Here is a 22,716-nt window from a genome sequence, read left to right on the forward strand (position 1 = left end):
GTGAAAAATATATTATGTCAAATCAAATAATTTTTGAAGGATTAAAATTTGAAGACTATATTAAATTATTTGTGCTATTTGCACTTTTTGCTAAAAAGCAGTTTGCAATGCACAACCAATATAGCGGTGTGATGGCAATATGTGCTGCTTGGCACACAAGTGTGTTCAAAGTCTCCTACATTATAGGAATGTGTTACCTAATAGCATCCATCTCAGTTTCTGCGTGCAATACAATAAAGTGAGAATATAAACCTAACCTTTACCATGGTAGTGGTTATTTTTTATGCACAATGTAAAATATGAAAACTACAGCAAATATCTTACTTTAAATAATGTAAGTGTGCTTTTGTATGTTTGTCATGTAAATCTGGGCTCCTTTTAATTTGTTTATTTTTTATAAAAAAAATGTAAATACAAACCCCTAAACTCTTACACACCTTGCCTAATGTCCTCCTAATTCATTGCAGCAGTTCTGACTGTCTGCGTGTCAGATTAATCTATCGCCTACGAACTTGGCAGATGGATCGCTGTATACACAGATGTCATCTGGTGCAGATGGCCCTATATGCCAACAAGGTGCCTGTCACAATATTTCACCAGGATCTGCAGTTCCTGCATAGAGAAATGTGCAGCTCTCATTGTTATCTATGCAATACACTCCTTTGAGGATTTCAATGCTTGGATTTTTTATATCAGTGTTAAACTGCTATCTACACTGATTGGCTGAGATGTAACACATGGAATCTAATATATATAAGCCTAGCGGCGTGTGTTAGTGTGTGTGTGTGTGTGTGTGTGTGTGTGTGTGTGTGTGTGGAAAAACCTATTTTCTCAGAAAGGGCTCATACAATTGACCTGAAATTTGGTATACTAAGATTATTTGACAAAAAAATTATAATAGTGAAGTCAGTTAACTTCCATCATCCCCCCTTCCCCCCGTGGGAGGGGTAGTAAAGGCTAAATTTACGAGTTGAGGGCTCAAACTCTTGACCGTGTGGGTATTTATTTACCAGAGCCTGTGTTTGGTCATGGACAATTGTATGTCGCATTTTCACGAGTGCGGAGAAGCAGTGATGTGAAAGTGCAGGTTATGAATACTGCCCTTCAAGGAAGACTGATTGAGCACAGCGATAAGGTGTTTAGCAGAAACGTTGTGTATCGAGAGGTTTTAGAACAGTAAGACGATGGAGATTAAGGATGTGGCGATGAAGATGAAGGATGAGGTGATGGAGAAGAATGATGAGGTGGTGACATGTGGACAAAACCACGTTAAAAAAGGGCGCTTACGTCCGGAAGTAACGCTCTTCCCCTGAGGAGGCCTGGTCTAGCCCCAAATGCATGACAAGAACCCTTTTAACACCTTAAGTAGCTTGATTTGACTAGAATGCATGAGTATCATGCACGGGTTAACTTGTACAACATATAAAGTAAAAGAGCAGCCCACTAACTGTAGAGGAACCAAGTTGCCATTTTATGAAAGTTGACATAATTATTTTGCATAATATGGCAGGTGCGACTGAGACGCACAATATGTACAGACGCAAAACTATAATTGCAGTAAATGGATGTTTGTCTTAACTACATCATTTGTTTAGAAGCAGACATATATTATTGGTTATTGAGGAGAGGCGGCGGTCGTTGGCCGAGCGCATGAAGCGGGCAGGAGTGTGAATGGAGAGGAGGTTAGAGATATAAGGGGCAGTAGAGTTGGAGAGAGCCTTGTAAGTGGTGGTGAGGAGTTTGAAAAGGATTCTGTAGGGGAAGGGGAGCCAGTGTAAGGCAAAGCAAAGAGGGGAGGCAGAGGAGGAGCGGCGTGAGAGTAAGATGAGTCTTGCGGCCGCATTGAGTATAGAGCGGAGGGGGAGAGACGGAAGTGGGGGAGGCCAGTGAGGAGGAGGTGACAATAATTGAGGCGGACAGCCTTGTACCTTCTGGACTGGGGTAATACTTATAATACCTGTTCCTGCCATTTTTACTATACAGTCTCCTTAGGAACCTGTTCTTATCAGTGGATATGAGTTATCTTTGTTTGTGTATTTACCTGAATAAAGACACTTTGCTTTACACTTCCGTTGCTCTTCGTGAATGCACTGGGATTCATAACACCTATCATTTGTATTTCATCAATGACAAATAGCAATGGAGCAATGGAGCTCTCCTAAATGTCATTGGAGATTTTGAAGAACACTGCTACTTCTTTAAAGTCTCCTACATTATAGGAATGTGTTACCTAATGGCATCCATCTCAGTTTCTGCGTGCATTACAATAAAGTGTGAATATAAACCTAACCTTTACCATGGTAGTGGTTATTTTTTATGCACAATGTAAAATATGAAAACTACAGTAAACATCTTACTTTAAATAATATAAGTGTGTTTTGTCGGTTTGTCATGTAAATCTGGGCTCCTTTTTATGTTTTTTATTTTTTATTTTTTTAAATACAAAACCCTAAACTCTTACACACCTTACCTAATGTCCTCCTAATTCTTTGCGGCAGTTCTGGCTGTCTGCGTGTCAGATGGCCCTATATGCCAGCAAGGTGCCTGTCACAATATTTCACCAGGATCTGCAGTTCCTGCATAGAAAAATGTGCAGCTCTCATTGTTATCTATGCAACATTTCAATGTTTAGACTTTTTATATAACTTTTAAACTGCTATCTACACTGATTGGCTTCGATATAATACATGGAATGCAACAGATAAAGCAAAAGAGCAGCCCATTAAATGTGGAGGAACCAAGTTGCCATTTTATAAAAGCTGACATAATTATTTTATTTATAGCCTATGGGGATTTCCCACGCTGTCATGGGTATTCCCCACAGGCTATATATAGACCTCACAACTGGAATCTATTTAGTAGCATCGGGCTGTTTGTACACTGTACAAGCAGAAGTTTGCTTCGTTTGTAAATTGATTATTTTATTTTATTAAAGTATGTTCCGGATTTGGATTTACAAATATGGAGACCCTTGTTGCCTGATGATAAGAAGGCTGCAAGAGACAAGGGGGCCCTTCTGGCCAGAAGAACAGAAGATATTTACAAGCATGGACAATTGGAATACAAATTATTTTGGGACACTTCAAGCATGGACATTTGGATCTATAATTATTTGGGACATTTCAAGAATGGACATTTGGAATCACAAATTATTTGGGAAATGGTTTTTAAACATTTTTCGATTAAAAGCTGCTGACAACAGATAAAGATCGATAAGTATATTGGGGTTTTATTAATTTTAATAAATTTATGTGGTATGAATGATGGTGTTTAGTGTATTTTTGGGGGGTTTATTATTTTTAATAAAAAGTTGTGGTTTTAAACAGGGAGTTGTGTTTTTTTTAACATTTTGTTTTGTGGAATTACAGGTCTTAGCCAGCCATGGGTGTAAGGCCATGTTGGCACTTGTGGTTCTCCAAGTGCCAGCATGACCTGGCTGCCATGGATATTCTGGTGCTTGTAGTTCTACAAGCATCAGCATGCCCGGACTGGTTAAGGCAGCACAGGCTGACTGGGACTTGTAGTACCACAAAACAAAATGGCGCTTGTCTGTTTTTTTAACTTCTAATTCGCCATTATTACTTTACTACCCACACCCACAGGGGTAGGAAGAGCCCTAGTGCTTTCATCACTGGGCTGTGTCTTCCTAGAGGAGGGACCCGCTCATTTTTTTTAAGCGGACCCACTCCCTAGGGAATCCAGCCCAGTGCTGAACAGCCTAGTGTTGGTATGTCATTATGGCAGAGGGACCCCTGCCGCGTGTCCCCCTGCTATAGTGCCAATCACATGGGCTGGTTTGCCTAGTGCTGGTTGCGTGAAAATTGGGGGGAACTCACGCAATTTTTTCCCAGATTTCCACGCAACCAGCAGTAGGCTGGCAGCAGTAGGGTTAATAATGGTCGGGCGGGAGGACCCCACACTTTTTTTCTAAAACATTTCTCTATTTTTAAACTTTTGACAGATGCCGGACCTACGGCTCTATAGGCAGACCAGTATAACAGTGATTTGTTTGCTAATCACGCAACAAGGATGTTATATCTAGTGGTTTTTAAAGCAAACTCAGGAGAGTTTGCTTAATTGCAGCTTCATACAATTGAGACTTGTACAGTTAGAGTGGCAAACAGTCGGAACTTTGATTTCTATTGATTTTGGAAATGGCGATTTTGACAGAAACACATCTCTGGTGATTTTACCTAAAATCTCACTTTAATACATCTGGAAGATGAAACACTCACAAGAAAATCGCTGAATTTTCAAAATCGGAGCTTGATACATTTACCCTCAGAACTCTGCGAGGGACCAACTTAATGATAGTGCTTTGGAAGATGCTTATAAATATGTGGTGGAAGTGAATGGAGTATAGAAGGCTGAGACACCGGCCAGGGGGACCTTATTTTATAATAAAATAGGAACTGATATACAGGGTAGCGGTGGTACAGGAGAAAATAGTTAATCAACTCTTGGTGCCACAGGTACACGTCCCTTTGGTATTAACAATAGCCCATACACACCTTTTAGGGGGCATTTGGGAGATGAGAAGACTCTAAAATCGGGTACTTTCAAGCCTGCCCAGTATGCTCAGACGGCCCCTAAACCAGACTATCAAGCTCCTCTCCCTATCAAGCTCCTCAGACTATCAAGCTCCTCTCACTATAATTACAGTTACATTTGAGCAAATTGCCATGGACTTAGTGGGTCCATTGGAGAAGTCTGACCATGGGCATTAATATGTCGCGGAAATTTTTGACTTACGCTACACAACACCCTGAGGCAATTCTGAATGGAATATTAAATAAAGTACTATTGCAAAAAAGTTATTATTAATGTACACTCGATTTGGAATCCCAAAAGACATCCTAATGGATCAGGGCACTCCCTTCATGTCAGGATTAATGAAGAAGTTGTGTAAATTTCTAGGGGTACAAAGACTACAGACCTTGGTTTATCACCCACAAACCGACGGGTTGAGCGGTTTAATAGGACCCTTAAGCAAATGATTAAATGAACCATGGCTCAGGATAAGAGAGACTGGGGTAATTAGATACCCCATCTCATGTTTGCAATAAGGAAGGTGCATCAAGCATCAACAGGGTCCAGAGCCTTTGAGATTCTGTTTGGGAGACAGGCCTGCAGAGTTCTGGATATCCTCAAAGGAGGGTGGGAACGACAGGGACCCAATGAGCCAAATATAGTATGATTGTGACCCAATCATATGATCGACAACAGATCAGTCCACTGATAATACAACATCTAACTGAAACACGAGGACGGCAAAAGAAGGATTATGTTACCCAAGCTACTTTACACACCTTTAGCCCAGATGACAAGGTGCTTGTTCTGGTACCAGCTCAAGAGAGCAAACTTTATGCACATTGACAAGGCCCTTATGAGGTAATAGATCTCATAGGACAGGCAAATTACCGGGGCAGCTCGCTAGATGGCGAAAACTGTAAGTCTATCACATTAACTTGTTAAAGCCGCAGGAGGAGAAAACCCTGACATTAACGTTGGGAGCAGTAAAAACTAAGGACTACATAGTCCTCATTGAGTCTTCCCTGACACCGACTCAGAGACGACATTTTTTTGGCTATTGCAGGGCACACCTTGTGTGCCCGGAATAACACCCCTCCAGGTGTTATAGTTAACCAACAACCGTATAGAATACCTGAGGCAAGAAGGGTTGCAGTAAAGTGAGATGTGGAGGGCATGTTTCAACTGGGGGTAGTGGAGGAGTCCACCAGTGCATGGAATAACCCTATAGTCCTTGGGCCAAGCCTTTGGGGGCCATTCGATTCTGTAACAACTTTAGAAAATTAAATAAGGTGTCTACGTTTGACACATATCCAATGTCGCTTGTGGATGAGCTAGTGGAAATTCTGGCCAGTAGTCAATATCTGACTGTCCTAGATTTAACAAAAGGATACTGGCAGATACCACTCACTACCTCAGCCAAACCCAAAACAGCCTTTTCGACACCTGAAGGGCTGTTCTAGTACATGGTGTTGATGTTTGGCCTGCACGGGGCACTAGCCACATTCCAGTGGGCAATGGACAAACTGCTTAAGCCTCACCAGGAATACGCCATTGCTTACCTTGATGTCATAGTTATTTACAGTCAGGACTGGGAGTCCAATCTTCCCAAGTTAGAGGTTGTTTTGGAGTCATTAAGGCATCACAGCCTTACTGTGAATCCCCTTAAGTGTGTGCTAGCCATGCAAGAGGCTAAATATCTGGGATATGTGGTCTGCAGGGGGAAAGTAAACCCCAGGTGGATGAGGTCCATGAGGAACTGGCCTAAACCAGAAAGTAAGTCTGTGGACTTTTCTGGGGTTGGTCAAGTACAACTGACTGTTAATCCAGAACTGCACTACCAGAGCCATCCCATTGACAGAATTTCTTAAAAAGAACAATCTACAAGTACCTAATTTTAGGGAGAGGTTCTTTCTCCACACAAATGCTTCCAGAGCAGGTCTGGGGGCAGCATTGTCCCAGAGAGTGAAGGAGGAGGAAAGACTGGTTTTTTTCCTCAGTTGTAAACTTCTCCCGAAGGAAAAGCGGTATGCTACGGTAAAACAGGTGAGTTTGGCTATTAAGTAGACAGTAGAGGAGCTTTGGTACTACCTACTAGGTAGAGAGTTCACCCTGGTTTCAGATCACACTCTGTTACAATGGATGCACACCAATTAGGAGGTGAATGCCAAGGTTACACGTTGGTTGCTGGCATTACAACCTTTCAGATTTGTGGTGGAACATAGACCTGGGGCTCTGCATAATAATGACAATGCTCTGTGACGAAGACATGCACACCCCAGGACGGCCGATTTGCCCGAATAGGAGAGGACAAAAGAAGAGGAGTTGGCAGAATGGATATTTTTGCCAGGAAAAGAGTCTGCTTCACCAAGTATGGCACAGCTAAGGGGAAAGGTATGTGGAAAAGGGAGTAATTTGCCATGGTCCAATAACCAGAACAGGACCCATCCACCAGGGAAAGGTACAGAAGGGTTTAAGAATTTTGCTGTTACTTTAAGGAAGAATTTTACTTACAGGTGATAACATGGGTGTGTGTCACTCACCGGACTGTGAGTGCTTCTTCCCGGACATTTAGGAACCGTGGCCGTCCTCCATCCTGAGGGACTGCGCATGCGCAGCCCTTTCTAAACCTTCAGTGTATGTTCCTTTAACTTAATTGGCAGATCAGGCAACACTCCCTATATTAAGCACCTGTGGTCAACACCACGTTGCCTGATCTTGGAGTCTCGTTCCCCATGAGTCTCTGAAGGTGTTCCTGTGTTTCCTCGTTTATTCAGCCCAGCTGATTCCTGTGGTTTCCAAACCACTTCTACCTCTGTGGTTTCCAAACCACTTCTACTACTGTGGTTCCCATACCACAGCTACCCCTCTGTGTATCATCGTGACTGTGAGCTGATTCCTATCCGCTGCCTCCGTGCACTACAGTCTTCTAACCACTTCAACTCTACCATGTATTATTGGGACTGTTAGCTGATGCCTATCCGCTGCCTCCGTGCACTACAGTCTTCCATCCACATCCACTCACCTGTTCATCATCGTGACTGTTAGCTGATTCCTATCCGCTGCCTCCGTGCACTACAGTCTTCAACCTGCAACTCGTCTGTGTTTCATCATCGTGACTGTTAGCTGATTCCTATCCGCTGCCACCGTGCACTACAGTCTTCAACCTGCAACTCGTCTGTGTTTCATCATCGTGACTGTTAGCTGATTCCTATCCGCTGCCACCGTGCACTACAGTCTTCAACCTGCAACTCGTCTGTGTTTCATCATCGTGACTGTTAGCTGATTCCTATCCGCTGCCTCCGTGCACTACAGTCTTCAACCTGCAACCCGTCTGTGTTTCATCGTGACTGTTTGGCTGATTCCTATCCGCTGCCTCTGTGCGCTTCAGTCTTCAGTTCTTGTCAACTCTCCCGTGTTTCCTTGAGACTGCTGCCACTATTGCTACCCGCTACTATCCGTGATCAACAGTTCCAGTTCAACTCTGCTCTCCCGTGTCCCATCGTTACTGCACCTGCTGGTTGCTATTGGCTACCTCCGTGTTTCCGCAGAGACCCGCTGCTGCTACTCCTCAGCGCTACTCATCCATCTACTGCTGATCCGCTCTCCACGCTTTCCTGTGTTCCCTGCTGGTCTACCTACCTGTGTGCTGCACCTACTAGACCACCGCTTCACCCATCCAGGGACTTTGCACCCTGCCGGCCTCCTGCCGTTCAGGTATCTCTGCACTCCTGTCTGACTGCCTGCTTCTGAACCATGGTATGCATACTTCTCATTGACTGTGCTGTGTATTGCATACCTTGCTGGACTGTGTTGGTTCTCCTCTGGAGTTTGCTATCCGCTGAGTCTATTGCCATCATTGACTGTGTTATCTCGTGCTGGATTACTTCAAGAGACTTTCTATATTGGCAGTGCTGTTCAGTCATATATACATATATATTGTGCATATTTCTGTGGATCAAAGTTAAGGTGCCCGTGTATATCTCGTGTTGCAGTCTCTCCCCGTACACCTCCTCACATATATATTCAGTGGTACAACTTGCTAGTGGCAGACCACTGACCCCTGTTTCCAGTTTCACCTGTTCCAGTATCCTCTCACATAGCAGTGGTACAACTTGCTAACGCAGACCACTGACTCCCCGGATACCTCCACTTGGATTCCATTCCTTCACTCTGACAGCGGTACAACTTGCTATCCGCAGACCGCTGACTCTCATCACCTCCTCGTTTCTGTTGGACATTCCTCCTCACTATAGCAGTGGTACAACTTGCTACCGCAGACCACTGACTACCTTCACGTGTCCTTTGTCCATACAGTTCCTCGTGTATTATTACCATCATATTGCCAGTGCTGCTAGTCATAGACTTTCCTGAGCATCTCATCATCCACTATTTCCTGTTCCGTGATCACCCTGCTACCAGAGTACCATATTACCACCTATACTGCTCTGGTAGGCCTATCACCTGGTGATCCCTGGGTAAAGACTCCTAGTGCCCGTGACAGTAAGATCAGGCCATGACAGACCCAGATACGGAACCTACCGCTAAAGAGATGCTGCAGCATCTGGTCAGCCGTGTGGAGCAACAGGATGCTCGCCAACAGCTGTTACTTCAATGTTACCAATCGTTAACCTCCCAAGGAACATCTGGACAGACTGTTACAGCTAATATTGAAGCTCCTGTGCTTTCCTCCGTTTCCCCAGTGCCATCCCAGGTGTCTACAGCTCCTACGCTTCACCTGCCTACTCCGTCAAAATATGACGGGGACCCCAAAACTTGTAGAGGTTTCCTTAACCAATGTTCAGTCCATTTTGAGCTCCAACCTCAAAATTTTTCTACCCATCGTTCCAGAGTGGCCTATCTTATCTCATTGTTTTCTGGACAAGCCCTGGCTTGGGCCTCCCCTCTGTGGGAAAGAAACGATCCAATTCTACAAGATAGTACCAAATTCATTTCCACGTTCCGAAGTGTGTTCGATGAACCAGGTCGTGTGACCTCCGCTGCTTCCAGCATTCTTCGTTTGCGACAAGGCTCCCATACAGTAGGCCAGTATGTCATTCAATTTAGGATCTTAGCCTCTGAACTTCAGTGGAACACTGAAGCATTAGTTGCCGCCTTCTGGCAGGGGCTCTCCGATAAAATTAAAGATGCACTGACTACCCAAGAGCTTCCTTCGTCACTAGAAGATTTGATCTCTCTTTGCCATCGTGTAGATATGAGATTTCGTGAAAGAGAGTCTGAGAAAACAACGGCTGTCAAAGCACCTCTTCGTTCAACCCCTCAATTTCGTCCAGCTCCACCCTCTGTGATTCCCATGGAGATAGGACGTTCCAAATTATCTTCAGAGGAGAGGAAACGAAGAGTAAAGAATAGACTCTGTATCTATTGTGCTGATTCCACGCATATGCTCAGCTCTTGTCCTAAGAGATCGGGAAATGCCAGGCCCTAACTAGTTCTGGAGAGGTGAAGTTAGGGTCCCTGGAGTCCTCTCCATCGTCTATGAAATCTAAAGTCTGCGCTTTTGATGTTACGATTTCCTTTGCTACCAAATCCTTTGAGTCACAGGCATTGATTGATTCTGGAGCAGCAGGAAATTTCATTTCTAAATCACTAGTGAATCAATGGTCCCTACCGGTGATTACTTTAAAAACACCCATTACTGTGACGGCTATAGATGGATCACGTCTCATCAATGGTCTCATCACCCAGAGTACGTCTCCAGTAACTCTTCAGATTGGTGTACTACACCATGAAGAAATTTCGTTTTTAATTCTTCCAGTTACGACAAGTCCGATTGTCTTAGGCCTTCCATGGCTTCAGTGTCACTCTCCCCAGATTGACTGGCGCACCCCTCAAGTTACGTCTTGGGGGTCTGAATGTCACCATCGTTGCCTTTCCCAAGTTATTTCTCTTAAAGTACAGCAATCTTCCATCTCATCTTCCTCCCCGGGACTCCCTCCTCAGTATGCTTCATTTGCCGATGTGTTTGATAAAGCTCAGTCTGAACGTCTTCCTCCTCATCGTTCTTGGGATTGTCCGATCGACCTTCTACCTGGCAAGACTCCTCCCAGGGGTCGGGTCTATCCTCTCTCGTTACCTGAGACTCAAGCCACATCTGAGTACATACAGGAGAATCTCCAGCGTGGGTTTATTCGACCTTCCACCTCTCCCGCTGGAGCTGGGTTCTTCTTCGTCAAAAAGAAGGATGGATCATTACGCCCTTGAATAGATTTTCGTGGACTCAACGCCATTACTATCAAGAATCGGTATCCCATTCCGCTGATCACTGAGCTATTCGATCGCATCAAGGGAGCTCGGATATTTACTAAGTTGGATCTTCGTGGTGCCTACAATTTAATTAGAATCCGTTCCGGTGACGAATGGAAGACCGCGTTCAACACCAGAGATGGGCATTACGAATATTTAGTAATGCCCTTCGGGCTGTGTAATGCCCCCGCTGTTTTCCAAGGCTTCATCAATGAGATCTTTCGGGACTTATTATATGTATGTGTCGTTGTCTACCTGGACGACATATTGATCTTCTCACAGGACCTGCCTTCTCATCACCAACATGTGGCCGAGGTCCTCTCCAGACTACGGAAAAATTCATTGTTCTTTAAATTGGAAAAATGTTCATTCGAGTTACCCCAGATTCCATTCTTGGGGTATATAGTTTCCGGAGTTGGCCTGAAAATGGATCCAGACAAAGTAAATGCTGTATTACATTGGCCTCAGCCAACTACTCTTCGTGCCATCCAGCGTTTTTTAGGTTTTGCCAATTACTATAGACGCTTCATTCAAGACTTTTCATCCATTGCATCTCCTATTGTGGCCCTGACTCGGAAAGGGGCTAATACTAAGCAATGGTCATCTGAGGCTCTCCAAGCCTTCCAAATTCTCAAAGAGTCCTTCTCGTCCGCCCCCATTCTTCGACAGCCTGATGTGACACTCCCCTTCTTCCTAGAAGTAGATGCCTCTAATGTGGGCTTAGGAGCCATTCTCTCCCAACGCTCGGAGCAACAAAAATTACATCCTTGTGCCTTCTACTCTCGGGGTCTTCTGCCCGCAGAGAAAAATTATACTATCGGGGACAAGGAGTTGCTGGCCATCAAAGCTGCATTAGAGGAATGGAGATACTTGTTGGAAGGAGCTCGCCATCCGGTGACGATCTTCACGGATCATAAGAACTTGTCATATCTGCAATCTGCCCAATGCTTGAACCCTCGTCAAGCAAGATGGTCTCTTTTCTTTTCCCGTTTTGAATTAATTATAACCTTCAAACCAGCCGCTAAGAACAAGAAAGCTGACGCTCTATCTCGAGCTTTTGTGACGTCCTCTGATGTAGAAGAGGTTCCCAACCATGCTATTCTAGACCCCAAATGTATTTCTCTGGCTGCTTCATCCACCAAAATGCTACCATTTGGGAAGACCCTCGTGCCTCCTACTCTGAGGAGGAAAATCCTTTCGTGGTTCCATGCCTCTCGTTTTTCTGGACACGCCGGTGAACACAAGACCTTTGAGATTCTCTCTCGAAGTTACTGGTGGCCTTCAATGAGGAGAGACGTCAAAGAGTTTATTGCTTCCTGTGATTTATGTTCTCAGTTCAAATCCTCCCGCAGAACTCCAGCGGGGTTGCTGCGACCACTACCCATTCCGTCCAAGCCTTGGACCCATATTAGTATGGATTTCGTTACTGATTTGCCACCAAGTAAGAATCACAATACTATTTGGGTAGTGGTAGACAGATTTTCGAAGATGGCTCATTTCGTCCCTCTGTCCGGTTTACCTTCCTCGTCTACTCTGGCTGAACATTTCATTAAAGAAATCTTCCGCATCCATGGATGTCCGTCTGAGATTGTGTCAGATAGAGGAGTACAATTCGTTTCCAGATTCTGGCGGGCCCTTTGTAAAACCTTGGGCATACGATTAGCACTCTCATCTTCTTACCATCCGCAATCTAACGGACAAACGGAACGAGTCAATCAAGATCTTGAGACTTTTATAAGGATGTTCTCTTCAGCCAACCAAGACAACTGGGTAGAATTGCTTCCTTGGGCTGAATTCGCCCATAACAACATGTACCATGAGTCATCATCCAAAACTCCATTCTTTGTGGTCTACGGTCACCATCCGTCTTTTCCGGAATTTCCTGCCCTCCCGCCCACCCAAGTTCCTGCTGTGGAGACTGCTTGTCAGACCTTCAAAAATATCTGGTCTCAGGTCAAAACCTGTTTAAAGAAGACATCTAACAAATATAAGTCTTTCGCAGATAAGAAGAGGCGGGCTATTCCACCACTAAAAATTGGAGATCGTGTCTGGTTATCTACCAAAAATATTCGTTTGAAGGTTCCATCTATGAAATTCGCCCCTCGTTTTATTGGTCCATATAGGATCATTCAAGTTATCAATCCAGTATGTGTTAAACTTCTTCTTCCTAAGAATCTTCGGATTTCCAATGCCTTCCATGTGTCCTTGCTCAAACCTCTCATCATCAACCGTTTCTCGACTCCTCCCTCAGCACCGCAGCCAGTTCAAGTTCATCAGGAGGAGGATTTCGAGATTACTGAGGTATTGGATGCAAAAATTTCGCGAGGAGTTCTCCGTTTCCTCGTTCATTGGAAGGGCTTTGGTCCTGAAGAGCGCTCATGGATCAAAGCTGAAGATCTTAATGCTCCTGCCCTTCTGAAGAAGTTTTATTCCAAAAATCCGGACAAGCCCGGTTCCAGGCGTTCTGTGCCCACCTTTAAAAGGGTGGGTACTGTCACTCACCGGACTGTGAGTGCTTCTTCCCGGACATTTAGGAACCGTGGCCGTCCTCCATCCTGAGGGACTGCGCATGCGCAGCCCTTTCTAAACCTTCAGTGTATGTTCCTTTAACTTAATTGGCAGATCAGGCAACACTCCCTATATTAAGCACCTGTGGTCAACACCACGTTGCCTGATCTTGGAGTCTCATTCCCCATGAGTCTCTGAAGGTGTTCCTGTGTTTCCTCGTTTATTCAGCCCAGCTGATTCCTGTGGTTTCCAAACCACTTCTACCTCTGTGGTTTCCAAACCACTTCTACTACTGTGGTTCCCATACCACAGCTACCCCTCTGTGTATCATCGTGACTGTGAGCTGATTCCTATCCGCTGCCTCCGTGCACTACAGTCTTCTAACCACTTCAACTCTACCATGTATTATTGGGACTGTTAGCTGATGCCTATCCGCTGCCTCCGTGCACTACAGTCTTCCATCCACATCCACTCACCTGTTCATCATCGTGACTGTTAGCTGATTCCTATCCGCTGCCTCCGTGCACTACAGTCTTCAACCTGCAACTCGTCGGTGTTTCATCATCGTGACTGTTAGCTGATTCCTATCCGCTGCCTCCGTGCACTACAGTCTTCAACCTGCAACTCGTCTGTGTTTCATCATCGTGACTGTTAGCTGATTCCTATCCGCTGCCACCGTGCACTACAGTCTTCAACCTGCAACTCGTCTGTGTTTCATCATCGTGACTGTTAGCTGATTCCTATCCGCTGCCTCCGTGCACTACAGTCTTCAACCTGCAACCCGTCTGTGTTTCATCGTGACTGTTTGGCTGATTCCTATCCGCTGCCTCTGTGCGCTTCAGTCTTCAGTTCTTGTCAACTCTCCCGTGTTTCCTTGAGACTGCTGCCACTATTGCTACCCGCTACTCTCCGTGATCAACAGTTCCAGTTCAACTCTGCTCTCCCGTGTCCCATCGTTACTGCACCTGCTGGTTGCTATTGGCTACCTCCGTGTTTCCGCAGAGACCCGCTGCTGCTACTCCTCAGCGCTACTCATCCATCTACTGCTGATCCGCTCTCCACGCTTTCCTGTGTTCCCTGCTGGTCTACCTACCTGTGCGCTGCACCTACTAGACCACCGCTTCACCCATCCAGGGACTTTGCACCCTGCCGGCCTCCTGCCGTTCAGGTATCTCTGCACTCCTGTCTGACTGCCTGCTTCTGAACCACGGTATGCATACTTCTCATTGACTGTGCTGTGTATTGCATACCTTGCTGGACTGTGTTGGTTCTCCTCTGGAGTTTGCTATCCGCTGAGTCTATTGCCATCATTGACTGTGTTATCTCGTGCTGGATTACTTCAAGAGACTTTCTATATTGGCAGTGCTGTTCAGTCATATATACATATATATTGTGCATATTTCTGTGGATCAAAGTTAAGGTGCCCGTGTATATCTCGTGTTGCAGTCTCTCCCCGTGCACCTCCTCACATATATATTCAGTGGTACAACTTGCTAGTGGCAGACCACTGACCCCTGTTTCCAGTTTCACCTGTTCCAGTATCCTCTCACATAGCAGTGGTACAACTTGCTAACGCAGACCACTGACTCCCCGGATACCTCCACTTGGATTCCATTCCTTCACTCTGACAGCGGTACAACTTGCTATCCGCAGACCGCTGACTCTCATCACCTCCTCGTTTCTGTTGGACATTCCTCCTCACTATAGCAGTGGTACAACTGGCTACCGCAGACCACTGACTACCTTCACGTGTCCTTTGTCCATACAGTTCCTCGTGTATTATTACCATCATATTGCCAGTGCTGCTAGTCATAGACTTTCCTGAGCATCTCATCATCCACTATTTCCTGTTCCGTGATCACCCTGCTACCAGAGTACCATATTACCACCTATACTGCTCTGGTAGGCCTATCACCTGGTGATCCCTGGGTAAAGACTCCTAGTGCCCGTGACAGTGTGACTGCTGTGGTGCATTTGTTGTGAATAAAAAGATTGTGGAATCTGTTGGGCGGGGCTTCCCATTGGGGTTCTATTTACTTAAACTTCCTTGTATGTAACAATTTTGTGTATATTTTGGTCTTTAAATATATTGTCTAACGTTTGTGATTGTGAAACCGCAAGTAACGGAGATTCTGTCACGTCATGTCCAGTTATTTAAAAAAGAGTTTCATCAATGGTTCAAGGACAGAGTTAATTTACCTTAATTGTTTGTTTTATAATCTCTTTCTCTACTTTCTTAAGATCAGTAAAGAATAAACATTGAAGTGTGATACGTCACTTCCAGTTTTGGATAAATATTAAAACTGATGACTGTGTTATAGTATGATATTGTTTGATGTTATATATATTTCCAAATGGATTTAAGAAAATGCTCTTTTTAAGACTTATTCTTTCGGGAACTTCTGGAAAAAAAATTCTACAATTTTTTATTGAAAACTAGGTGACTCCTCCCATATTTTCTGATTGGCGGGCTATGGTTTAAATAATGACCCAACACACTTTGTTTTATATACCTTGAAAAAGACTGGTCTTTGACAGTCAAAGCACGCTGGTTGTAGACTACAGTGTGAGGAATGAAGGACTCTCTTCCAGTATTGTAAGAACTTGGAGAAACCAATATGGCATCTGTAAGGCAAGAATCCCGGGAAAATAACATCTGAAATTTGCTTATATGCTGCCCATATGATTCTTCTTGTTGGTAGGAGTGTCTCTGTATACCTACATTTATTTTAGATGTTTTAAGTATAGTTTATGTGAGCGCATTTTTTCAATGTAATAAAAAAGCTTTTAAGATAAATAATATTACACTAGGTTTTTCTGTTTCTTCTTATTTTTTGGGATATAATATAGAATATAAACCTGAGAAGTAGCACCTGTGATGCAACCTCTTTGAGAAAACTATATAAAGAAATCACTATGGGCTCTCTTTCAATGTATTTTCTACAATCATGGCCAAAAGTTATGAGAATGACATAAGTATTTGTTTTTACAATGTTTGCTGCATCAGTGTTTTTAGACTTTTTTCTCAGATGTTGCTATGGTATACTGAAGAAAAATTACTTGCATTTCATAAGTGTCAAAGGCTTTTATTGACAATTACATTAAGTTTATGCAAAGAGTCAATATTTGCAGTGTTGACCCTCTGCAATTCTCACTGGCATGCTGTCAATAAACATCTGGGCCACATACTGACTGATGGCTGCCTATTCTTGTCTACTCAATGCTAAGAGTTTGTCAGAACTTGTGAGTAATTGTTTGTCCACCTGCCTCTTAAGGATTGACCACAAGTTCTCAATGGGATTAAGGTCTGGGGAGTTTCCTGGCCATGAACCCAAAATTTTGATGCTTTGATTCCCAATCCACTTAGTTATCACTTTTCCCTTATGGCAAGGTGCTCCATCATGCTGGAAAAGGCATTGTTCATCACCAAACTGTTCTTGGATGGTTGGGAGAAGTTGCACTTTGAGGATGTTTTGGTACCATTCTTTATTCATGCTGTTTTCTTAGGCAAAATTGTGAGTGAGCCCACTGCCTTGGCTGAGAAACAACCCCACACATGAATGGTCTCAGGATGCTTTACTGTTGGCTTGACACAGGACTGATTGTAGCACTCACCTTTCCTTCTCCGGAAAAGGTTTTCCAGATGTCCCATACAGTCTGAAATGGGATTCATCACAGAAAATGACTTTACCCCCAGTCCTCAGCAGTCTAATCCCTGTACCTTGTGCAGAATATCAGTCTGTCTGATGTTTTTCCTGGAGAGAAGTAGCTTCTGTAACGCTCCGGTCCCGCAAATAAGTACCTGTCTCGTTACCTGCATTCCATTGATCTGGAAACTGTCATGCTTCAACGTCACACACTTTTCATTCATTCATTCATTCAGCTATTATCAGATCTGCGCAGGTGCAAGTCTATTGCACTTCAGGGCCTCCTCCCTCTTTTCATTGGCTAAGCATTTCTGGAGCACTATTTAAACCTCCTGGATTCACCTGTCTGATGCCTGTTCTTCAAGCTCACTTCCTGCAGCCTGTGGTTCTGGTTCCTGTTCTCTTTGTGGTTTGCGTGTATTCCAGCCTGCTCTCAGTTCGTGGCCTGTGTGAAACCATTGCTGCTCCAGTACCTCTCTTACCATCTCCAGTGTACTTCATCGTGACAGCTCCGGTTCTCTCATCACTTCCACTCAGAGCTGCTGCTACACCTGTGACTCATCAGCTGTTATTCCGAGTTTCCTCCGCTATTCCAGCCTGCTCTCAGTTCATGCCCTGTGTTGAACCATCGCTGCTCCAGTACCTCTCTTACCATCTCCAGTGTACTTTATTGTGACAGCTCCGGTACCACTCAGAGCCGCTACTACATCTGTGACTCATCAGCTGTTACTACGAGTTACCTCCGCTACTCCAGTCTGCTTTCAGTCTTTGGCCATGTTGATATATCGCTGTTTCAGTACTTTCATAACCATCTCCAAAGTACTTCATCGTGACAGCCTCTGTTCTCTCACTGCTGCCTGCCAGAGCCGCTGCTACATCTATGACTCATTAGCTGTTGTCCTGAGTTACCTCCGATTTTTCAGTGTGCTCTCAGCTTATGTCTAGTGTTGAACTTCCGCTGTTCCAGTATCTCTACTATCTACTCCTGAGTACACCATTGTGACAGCTCCTGTTCTCTCATTGTTACTCTGCAGAGCACCTATTCTCCTAGTGACTCATTGGCTGTGGACCAACATCATATATTATTGTTGTTCCTGTATCTATACCACTTACCTGTGGGTTCCCTCATCTCTACCCGCTACACCTGGCTCCACCACATCGTTCTGCTGTTCACTCACTCACGCGATCTGCAGGTTTGGTGCTGCTAAGATCATACCTCCTTGCGGGGGTTCCTGGTGAAAACCACCTGCCTGTTAGACTCCGCGCCCGTGGGTGGGCCTAGCAATGTTCATCTATTTCCAGTAAGCCAACCGTGGCAGCTTCTTTGCTGGCCTTCTTGACACCAGGCCATCCTCCAAAAGTCTTTGCCTCACTGTGCGTGCAGATGCACTCACACCTGCCTGCTACCATTCCTGAGCAAGCTCTGCACTGTTGGTGCCCCGATCCTAAAGCTGAATCAACTTTAGGAGACAATCCTGACGCTTGCTGGACTTTCTTGGGTGCCCTGAAGTCTTCTTTACAACTATTGAACCTCTCTCCTTGAATAAATGGTTAATTTAGGTGCAATATTACTAGCAGCAACATCCTTGCCTGTGAAGCCCTTTTTGTGCAAAGCAATGATGACTGCACGTGTTTTCTTACAGATAACCATGGTTAATAGAGGAAGAACAATGATTTCAAGCGCCACCCTCTTTTTAAAGCTTTCAGTCTGTTATTCTAACTCAATCAGCTTGACAGAGTGATCTCCAGCCCTGTCCTTGTCAACACTCTCACCTGTGTTAACAAGAGAATCACTGGTCCTTTGTGGCAGAGCTGAAATGCAGTGGAAATGTGGTTTTTGGGATAAAGTTCATTGTCATGGCAAAGAGGGTCTTTGAAATTAATTGCAATTCATCTGATCACTCTTCATGACATTCTGGAGTATATGCAAATTGCCATCATAAAAACTAAGGCAGCACACTTTATGAAAAATAATATTTGTGTCATTCTCAAAACTTTTGGCCATGACTGTAGTAAGTGTGACCATAAGAGCGCTACCGTTAAATTAGATATTCCTCACTTGCACAAGTTATAAAGGCTAATAAGAGAAAAAAAAAACTCCAGTAAGCCTTGATTTCACAAGGATTTCTCTACTTGTTCTATTTTGATTATTAAATGTTATTATTTAGATAGGATTGTCATTTTTTGTCATACGCTTTTTCGCTATGTTTTGTCTTTTGCTTTTTTCTCTTCCATATTTGGTGGAATTATGATTGAAGATTTCAGTACATATTGTAGTAAGTGTATATCACATTTGAATTTGAAATATTTGTATTTTAAGTAAAGATGAGCGGGCTTGGATTTCGCTAATCCGAGCCCACCCGAACAGTGCGGATCTAACGGGATCCGAGCACTGTTCGGGAACTTATGGGCGCCAAATGAAGCCAAACCGAGGCTATGACATCCAAGTCTCGCGTCGGATCTCGCGAGACTCGGATCTAATAAATGCCCCGCTCGCGGCCGCCATCTTTATTCTCCCTGTGGTTAGTGAAGAGGGAGGTTGATGTGCTCTGTCCTGCTGATAACTTTACTAAAGTGGTGCTTTGTCCTGCTGAGTGCATTAGTACTTTGTCCAGTGCTCTGTCCTGCTGATTTATTTAGTCAAGTGGTGCTTTGTCCTGCTGAGTGCAGTAGTACTTTTTCCAGTGCTCTGTCCTGCTGATTCCAGTGGTGCTTTGGCCAGTGTCTGTGCTGCTGAGTCCAGTGGTGCTTTTGTCCTGTATTTGTTTCTGATAAGTCCATAGCAATTTGTTAATCAGCCAAAAATCTTTTAAAAAAAAAATTCTCTAAAAAATATTAAAAAAAAAAGATTAAAAAAATATAAAAAAATAATTGAAAAAGTATGAAAAATATTATAGAGCAATATATTCTTGCAGTCCAAAAAAAGAGGACCTGCCATTTCTATTACTACGTTCATTATTTCTGTAGTTCCAAAAAAGAGGAACTGCCATTTCTATTACTATGTTCTTTGTTTTTATAGTTCCAAAAAAGAGGAACTGCCATTTCTATTACTACGTTCTTTGTTTCTGTAGTTCCAAAAAAGAGGAACTGCCATTTCTATTACTATGTTCTTTGTTTTTATAGTTCCAAAAAAGAGGAACTGCCATTTCTATTACTACGTTCTTTGTTTCTGTAGTTCCAAAAAAGAGGAACTGCCATTTCTATTACTATGTTCTTTGTTTTTATAGTTCCAAAAAAGAGGAACTGCCATTTCTATTACTACATTCTTTGTTTCTGCAGTTCCAAAAAATAGGAACTGCCATATCTATTACTATGTTCTTTGTTTTTATAATTCCAAAAAAGAGGAACTGCCATTTCTATTGCTACGTTCTTTATTTCTGTAGTTCCAAAAAAGAGGAACTGCCATTTCTATTACTATGTTCTTTGTTTTTATAGTTCCAAAAAAGAGGAACTGCCATTTCTATTACTACGTTCTTTATTTCTGTAGTTCCAAAAAAGAGGAACTGCCATTTCTATTACTATGTTCTTTGTTTTTATAGTTCCAAAAAAGAGGAACTGCCATTTCTATTACTATGTTAATTGTTTGTGCAGTCCCAAAAAAGAGGAACTGCGGCCTTAACAGCTATGTTGGTGTTAGACGTCCTTCCGGTGTCCGCCATCTGTGCAGTGGAATTTAGACCAGTTGGAGGAGGTAGGAGCAGACATCTGTGCAGTGGAATTGAGACCAGTTGGAGGAGGTATTGTGGCCCCGGTACCAAATTGGGTACCGATGCCACTCCACTACGCAGTCCAGAAAGCTACCTCGGTGCAACGTTTTGGACTAAAAACAATATTGTGAGGTGTGAGGTTTTCAGAATAGACTGGAAATTAGTGTAAATGAATGTTATTGAGGTTAATAATAGCGTAGGAGTGTAAAAAAAAAAACCAAACTGGATTTTAGTGCTTTTTATGCTTTTTTAAAAATAAGTCAGAACCCAAAACCCTAAATCAGAACCAAAACCTTTCATCAGGTGTTTTGGCAAAACAAATCAGAACCCAAAACCTCAAGCTAATCAGAACCCAAAACACAAAACACTAAAAGTGGCCAGTGCACACCACTAATTTTAAGGTAAGATTAGTGCTGAACTAAATCTAAAAACCCTATTTTTTTTATTATGTTTGATTTCTAGATGTGTGTTGAAACTGTTCTGACTGCTTGTATATCTTAGAGCGCTAATAGTGTTTCATAAGTTTTATTCATATTTTATACTATGGTATACTTACAAGTGAAGTAGAGCTGGATAACAAGATCCCTGACCTTCTGGCCACTTTCCAGAATCGCAGGATCAGGGTCAGACTCCAACTTCTCCTTCATTACAACATCGTTCTCCTCCAGAGCTACCCCTTCTGAATTGCGATGTTGTGCAAAATAGCTTAACATACAATTTTTGGCGCATACATAAAGGCCCCAGCAGACCGGTCCAGGCATCAAAAAACGCCTCCTCAGAAGTCCAAATGCTCTTTCTATAACCGATCTGGTACAGGTATGCACCAAATTATATGGCAATTCTTAAGCTGGGTACACACTACAGAATTTTCGATCAGCTTTTTATGCCGATCGATTTTACATGCGATCGATGGACTGCATACACACTAGCCTTGTTTTAGATGATAAAAGGAAGAGAGGCCGTCCCGTTAGCAACTTTTTACAGCCATGTTATCTTGAGCAATGATTTTAGTTTCGTACACACTGAAGCAACGTTTGCGGTGCATGTAACGATATACCAAAGACTTTAGCATAAAGGGGCAGAACTTTCACTATAGTTAACACCCGCATAAAAAGAGAAGGCAACACTGTCTCCTCAGTCATTCCTATTTTTAACCTACAATGGATACAGTAGAAGAAGAAAAAGCAACTGCACTTTTCCTGCTGGCTGTGGCAAGAAGACTGCAGGTACGGTACTAAAGAGAAATAAGGAGAAAGAATAGATCTTGTTGGAGCAAAGACTGGTTCAAGAGGAGAGACAAATTCTATAATATGCCCCTGCTACAGGAGATACGGGACAACAACCCAGATGACTTTAAGAATTTCCATTGCATAAATGATGCCACTTTTCAGGAACTGCTCCAACTAGTAACCCCTCTCATCCAGAGGGAGCACCCAGAGAACACCCATTTAAGGAGATTTGCCTCGCTGTGTTAGCTAATAAGATTACTCACATGCTGCTCCTGCCTGGGCAACAACCGGGACGCATTGGGCTCCTTGCCGCCGCGTCCGGTCAGTTGTCAAGCAGCCGGGCGCGCGCACGCAGGGCTGTACAGACTCAGCTAATTATGGTTGATAAGCTTTAAAAATCTGCTGGGCGCACTTCATGTCATTGGCTGCTAGTGCCAGTAATTAATTAGGCAAGTGCTGGGAACACTTACAGGGCCTGTTCCTGATTGGTCATCTGCACTATGTAAGGCAATGAGGACTGAGCCTCACTGCCGGTTATAGCGTCCTGTCTCCAGTATTGCTGCCTGCTCCTATCTATTGTTTGTGTTGAATTTGAGATTAATTACCCGTGTATGACCTTTGCCTGTTACTGGATTCTGAACCTGTGCCTGTGACCTTGACCCTGTTGCCTGTACCTGACATCCTCTCTGGTGCCCTGTCCAGTCCGCTGAACTCTGGCCTGCCGCTACACCGTGTGCTATCTCCTGTACCTGTGCACTGCCGTGTAAGCATAAACTCATACTACTCTGAGCATAAGACCTGGGGGCATCTGAGTACCTTTGAGCATAA

The 22,716-nt window shown here is 43.7% G+C and overlaps 1 long non-coding RNA gene across 1 annotated transcript in view; it reads left to right on the forward strand.

Moving 5' to 3' along the window:
* The window catches only part of LOC142144180 (uncharacterized), a 29,839-nt gene that overhangs the window by 4,967 nt on the left and 2,156 nt on the right, over positions 1-22,716 (forward strand). The window lies entirely within an intron of this gene.

This window comes from Mixophyes fleayi, chromosome 3, assembly GCF_038048845.1.
Source record: "Mixophyes fleayi isolate aMixFle1 chromosome 3, aMixFle1.hap1, whole genome shotgun sequence".
Lineage (NCBI taxonomy): Eukaryota > Metazoa > Chordata > Amphibia > Anura > Limnodynastidae > Mixophyes > Mixophyes fleayi.